This window comes from Triticum dicoccoides, chromosome 1B, assembly GCF_002162155.2.
Source record: "Triticum dicoccoides isolate Atlit2015 ecotype Zavitan chromosome 1B, WEW_v2.0, whole genome shotgun sequence".
Classification (NCBI taxonomy): Eukaryota; Viridiplantae; Streptophyta; class Magnoliopsida; order Poales; family Poaceae; genus Triticum; species Triticum dicoccoides.
This window is the reverse complement of record NC_041381.1, coordinates 149,313,914-149,320,409: the sequence shown is the minus strand read 5'-3', so window position 1 is coordinate 149,320,409 and position 6,496 is coordinate 149,313,914.

Sequence of the window (6,496 nt, the reverse complement as noted above, 5' to 3'; positions counted from 1 at the left end):
TCTATCAGGTTATTTTCTGTCATGTCTAGCCTCTTCCCCACCTCCATTATCGATCATCTCTTCATCTTGCCCCGTGTCGTCATTGCCTGCCCCGTGAAGGCAATGTCGGCGTCCTCAACATCATCATCCTCATCTTCAATTATCCACGGAGTATAGCCATCCATGAAACCAGTCATGAGCAGGTGCGCTTCGATACGACCATCGTCATAGGGGTCGAGAAAAACTATTCATTTGCATCTTCGACACGAACATAAAACCTCTGTCAGGTTATTTTCTTTCATGTCCCGCACCACCGACCGCAACCACCTGTCTACCATCGTTCCACTGACCATCATGAACGCTTTCACGGTAATAGTAAACAAATTGATTATAAAAATGCGTGCATGCATCAAAGTCATACAAAAACTCGGCATCACTACAGGAAACATCTAGTTTGCCGTCAGTGAGCATCTTTGCTGTAAGCTTTTCATCGGGGTAGACGGCAAAGAGCACTTTTGCCGTCAGCTGCTATCGGAAAAGAATGACTGACGGCAAAGAAAACTTTGTCGTCTGCGGTTTTTATTATAGATGGCAAAGAAAAGTATGTCGTCTATGATTTTTATTACAGACGGCAAAGAAAACTTTGCCGTATGCGGTTTTCATTACAGACGGCAAAGTAAGGTTTTTTGCCATCTGTAATAAAAATGGCAGACGACAAAGAATAAACACACCTCGCTAATCGATCTCCCGGATCGATGAGGTGTCATGTTCCACACCCCACGCTGTATATCTCTCCCACGCCCCCACCACGTTCTCTCTCTCTCCATGTTCTCTCTCCCTCAGCCGACCCCACCATGTTCTTACTCCCTTATCTTGCAGACGCACACTAACTCTCCCTGTCTCTTACGCATCCCTCTCTCCGTAACTCCCCAGCCGCCCTGCCACGGTCGCCGCCGGCCACCCTGGCACCCAGCCATGCTCTCCTCCAACTGCCCCGTCCCCATCGAGCCGGCCTCGTCCCCCGTCCCCATCGAGCCGGCCCTATCCCTTGTCGCCATGGAATCTGCGGCCGGCCTCTTGCCTCATGCCGCCGCCCGCTCCCCGACGCCCCACGCTGGAGGCCACCCGCTGCTGCCTGCCGCCACTCGTTATCGCTAGGCTGTCTCCCACGTACCTCTATCTCTCTCTCTCTCTCTCTCTCTCTCTCTCTCTTACAGGGCATAGTGCAGAGGAAAGAGCGAGCGACGCGGCTGAGGAGAGAAAGAGGCACGACGGCGCATCGTAGGCCGGCGAGCAGCGCGGCCCCTACCCTTTAGCGCCTCCTCACTCCAGGCAGCGGCCTCCTCCCTCTAGCACCTCCTCCCTCGAGCGCCTCCTCCCTCGAGCGCCTTCTCTCTTCGGCGAGCAGCATGACGCAGATGGCGTGAACAGAGGGGCCCGGTGAGCAGCATGGCTTCCTCACTCCGGCAAGCAGCGTAGGTGGCGTGGGTTCCTCCCTCCATCGCCACCTCACACCGACGAGCAGCGCGGGCGGCATGGCGCGGGCCGGTGAGCGGCGCGACCTCCTCACTCCCACGAGTAGCGCGGGCCGCGCGACGCGTTCTCCCCCTCCGGTGCCTCCTTGTTCGGCAAGCAGCACGACCTCCTCCTTCCGGTGCCTCCTCACTCCAGCGTGGCCTCCATCCAGCGCCGCCTCCCTCGGGCAGCGGCACTTTTCTCTGATGAGGTCGGGCGTGGCCAACAGCTCTTCTCTGGTGAGGTCGACATGGTGAGTAGCTGGGCTCTTGGGAGCGTGCGGCCTTTGCTCCATGCGGGCAGGCGGCAAGAATCTCTGCTCCGGTGAGCTTTGGACTAGATGATGTGGACGTGCGGTGACGAGACTGTTGGTCCAATTTTTAAATAAAAAAGAATGATTTTCCTTCTGTGAAGTTTATTCCTAACGGCAAAGAAGTAGTCTGGCTGACGGCAAAACACTAATGCCGTCCGTCAGGGGCGCGGGTTTGTTAGGTTGGTTTTCTTTGCCGTCTTCATAGTCTCATTGACAGCAAACAGTATAGAGTGACGGCAAAATCTTTGTCGTCATCCAGAAAAAAGAGCAGACGTCAAAGTATTATTTGCCGATTTATCTTTGCCGTTTGACTTTGCCGTCTACTTCCTGACAGCAAACTCTTAGCCGTTTGGATTTACGTCTTTGCCATGTGTGCTCCACAGACGGCAAATTACTTGTTTCTTGTAGTGCATGACCTTCCCTAAAAATAGGACATATAGAGTTTGCCCGAAATTCGCCAAAACGGAAATAAATCGACATTTCGGCAAAACATAGGCAACTCAAGCACAATTTGGCGGCAACTCAAGCCACACACACAATTTCCATCATATCATGCGATTATGTCATATCACACACATACACATATTTCCATTCTTGCAAAAGCTGGAACATTTAATCACCTATCTCGAGATCGAGCACGGTGATGATGATGTCGATCGGTGTCACCACACACCTAGGGAATGATCAAAAGTGGACAAAGCTTACTTCTTAAGATGGCTAGATCTAGTTAGGAAGGTACATAGGTCACTTCATTAAATGGGTAGATCTACCAAGCTAGCTGGGGAAGGAGATGACTTTATCTAGTGGAGGGAGAGGAAAAAGAGAAAGGAGATGCATTAATGGAGGTGGTGTAACTTGGCTAGGAGTAATAAAGAGAGAGAAAGGTAGGTAGAAGAAGGAGAGCGATGGGGGGAGAAGTAGTGAGGGAGAGAGGAGGTGGGAGGTAGGGGAAAGTGAGGAAGAGAGGGTTGGGGAGGGGGAGGGAAAAAGGTGGTATATGTTGTGGCTTAGTAGTAGCGCTGGTCATAAACCGCACTGTTGCTATTAACGTAGTAGCAGCACGCTTATGCCTCACGCGCTACTCCTAAGTGGGTCCCGCCATGTGGCCAGTTTCAAAAATAGCAACAATTAATAGTAGCCCGTCCCATGAAAAGCGCTCTACTACTATGACTTTATCAGCAGCACTCTTATAAAGGCCGCGCTACTACTAAACCTAGGTTGGCGGGAACTGTCGGTTGATTTTAGTAGCAGCATGGTTCCTCCCAGCCACGCAACTGCTAAGTTAGTAGCAGTAGCGCCTTTTTTTTCCCACGCTACTGCTAATTAGCAGTAGCCCCTCCTCTTGAACCACGTTGTTGCTAAGATTCTGTGTATAAGGTTTTCCCTAGTAGTGCATGGCCGAAGACTTGGCAATCACTGAGATCGTTCAAGCAGCCGTCTGTTCCTGTGCAGCATACCTTGCCACGACAAAGCCCGCCCAAGCCAAGATCGCGGCTGCCCACGCCAAGCTCGTGGCTGCCTATTCCAAAGATATGGCGGACACGGATGGCGAGATACTTGCCGAGTACGGTGCGATGGATGCCATGGAGCCCCTTCCCCAGGAGATCGTCGGGCGCGAGCTAGACATGGAGGAGGCGGCGGAGATCGATGAGCACCAGCTGTAGTAGTACTCTTTGTTTTGTTTAGTTAAGAGCACTGGTCTTTAATTTGTTAGAGTAATGTTTAGGTCAGCTAACTCTGTTTAATTGCTGAAATTGCTCGATTAACAAGTGTGAGTGTGCTGTAGTCTCCTTTGTGTATGCAAATTATGCAATGACGTGGATGACCACTGTAACCAGGGAAATTCGAACCAAAAATTTTCACGTTCAAACTCATCACACACGGGTTAAGCTATATGAATCATTTGTGATGTTCACATATCGTACACGGTGTTGAATAAGGGACCGTGTCTGATGACACTTTGCGCGCCAGTTTCTTCGCTGAACCAATTCAAAATTTCAGCTTCCATGAAAATATCTACCTCCCCGCCCATCCCCCTTACCAAAAGCCACATTTCCCTTGTTTCCACCTTCCTTTCCAAGTTGAAACCTTCACTCCTTGCTTGCAGTGCCGCCTCCTCGCTGGCGACCCTCCTTCATGCTGCTCGGCCTCATCTATCCAGGCATGTAATCCACACCCGACCCCCATCCTCCTCCTCCTTCCACACCCACATGCCCCGACCGCCGACGCGACACCTTCCACCCAAATCACTGACCCCTCCACCAAATAAGCACCACCCTAAGACATGGTGCACGCAGTATAACCAGGAGCTCAAGGAGCATTTGGCAGCGGAGAAGCAAATCGTATACGGACGCGCGGATGAGGTCGTGATGCTGCCATTTGTGCCGACCCCCGTATCTTGGAGGAGCACCTCGCCGTCGGGGCCACCGTCGAATCCTTGCGCGTCGATGTCGTGACATGTTTGGCTGCTTTAAATGACAGTTCGTGGCGTTTTCTCGAGGCCACCCTCGGTGCCGTTGATGAAGACTGCAAGGTGTTTTCTCAATGTGGACGTGCTTACCTCAACTTGAGACCCAGCAGGTTAGTTCCCGGAGCGGCTCAGGCAACTTACCACAAAGACGAGGGCACCCATGATGCGGAAGCCTCGCCCTCTTCCATGTCCAAGGAGCCAATCGTCATCGATATCTCCGACAATGAGGAATAGCTTATCTTATTAGCTCACTATAAGGACCCATTTTAGTTTGCTAGCTACTGCCATTCCTTAACAAATTCTAGTGAATTGTGTGATCTACTTTTACCATGCAATCTGTTGCTCTAGTGTATATGTTCTATATGTCGTGCAATGTGGTACTCACTTATTAACTGTTTGCTTAATTAGTTGTCGTGTTTAGTTAACTGTTTGGTTCAATTCTGCAAATGTGATGTTCGATTCTTTAGGGTGCAATTTTGTATTGTCTTCCATGTGAGAAATAAATCGAATTTTTCTTTACAAAATACACGAGAAACAAATACAATTGCTATATTTCCAAGTTGTCAAGCATGCTTGGTTTGGTTAACTGTCTGATCTTCTAGTACGTTATACATTGTGCAATGTGGTGCTCAGTTAACGTTTGGCTCATTTGTTGTGGTGTTTAGTTAATTGTTTGGTTCAATTCTGAAGTGCGATGTTCAATTGTTGTGGGTGCATTATGTTATTGTATACCATGTGAGAAATAAATTGAATTTGGTTGTACTAAATATAGACAAACAAATACAATTGCTATATTTCCAAGTTGTGAAGCATGCTTGGTTTGGTTAACTGTCTGATCTTCTATTAGGAGTATGTTCTATTGTGCAATGTGGTGCTCAATTAATGTTTGGTTCATTTGTTGTGGTGTTTAGTTAACTGCTTGGTTCAATTCTGCAATGTGATGTCCAATTGTCGTGGGTAGAATTTTGTATTGTTGTGCATGTGAGAAATAAATCAAATTTCTCTACACTTAATACATGAGAAAAATATACAATTTCTATATTTCCTAATTCTTAATCATGCTTGGTTTGGATAAATGGGGTTTTCATGTGGCTTGAATTAATCTAATGAATCTACAATGTGCTTATTTTTCATCAACATATTTTACTAGTAGCATGCAAACCCTCACTTAACCTGATCACTAACTACTTTATATGTGTTGCAGCGAAACAATGGGAAGCACTGAGGTTTACAATCGAGGTTTGCACATGCATGGTCCTTTTTATAATAGCACGTTATTGTTCAATTGCAGGAACCATTATAATATTAGGTTTTAACAATTTGTCTTGCACACGTAGGTCCTGCTGTAAGAGGTTTTTACCCACTGTTCGACCCTTTTTGCATATGGGGAAATGAGTTGTCCATGGATATCAGTCAAGTCAAGAAACTCAGAAAGATTGTTAGGATAAAGAAATTAGCAACAAAAAACAACAATATCTTTGTCTGCATAATGAGGAAGACCTCAGTTCACTACAGGATGGTACTAACTGTTATACCTTGCATTTTTATTCCTTTGCCCCATTTCCAATATAGAGAAGATATTTATGCACATCCTTGTTTTCAGGCCTTTCCAAAGCAGTTGACTGATGATGACCTCTCAAACCACCTATATGGTCAGGAGGCGAGGATGGTATTCATACAACACCAACGGTTCAATATTGAGGTGTTCCTGCAGACGATGAACGAGGTACGGTCAATCATCCATAGGCACCGGCGTAAAGTTGCAAAGACCTTCAACATCAATGAAGGCTCAATATTCGCCTTCTGCTTCAGCAGTTTTCCAGATGAGATACATCTGTCTATGTACCGTCTATAGTGCTAATTTCGAAAGGTTATAGATGTTCCAAGTGAAACTTGGTGCTGGTGCAGTTGTGTAATGGGGTAGCTGAGTGCTGAAGCTATATGATGTTGTACTCTGATGTATTTCAATTATGAAAAGGAAATGTATTATGTGCTTAATATGAAATATCAATTAGATTAATAAATGGATTATTAATAATAGGATAATTAGCCTGCTTGTCGTGGAATTAACACGTCAGATGTCCTAGTGTGAGGACTTAGTCGTGAGGCCAGCGCATCTATGTGGTAGCTTGAGAGGGGTTGAGCGAAATTGAGAGACGCAACACGCAAGACAAAGATTTAGACAGCTTCGGGCCCCGGGAAACATCATCGGGTAATAA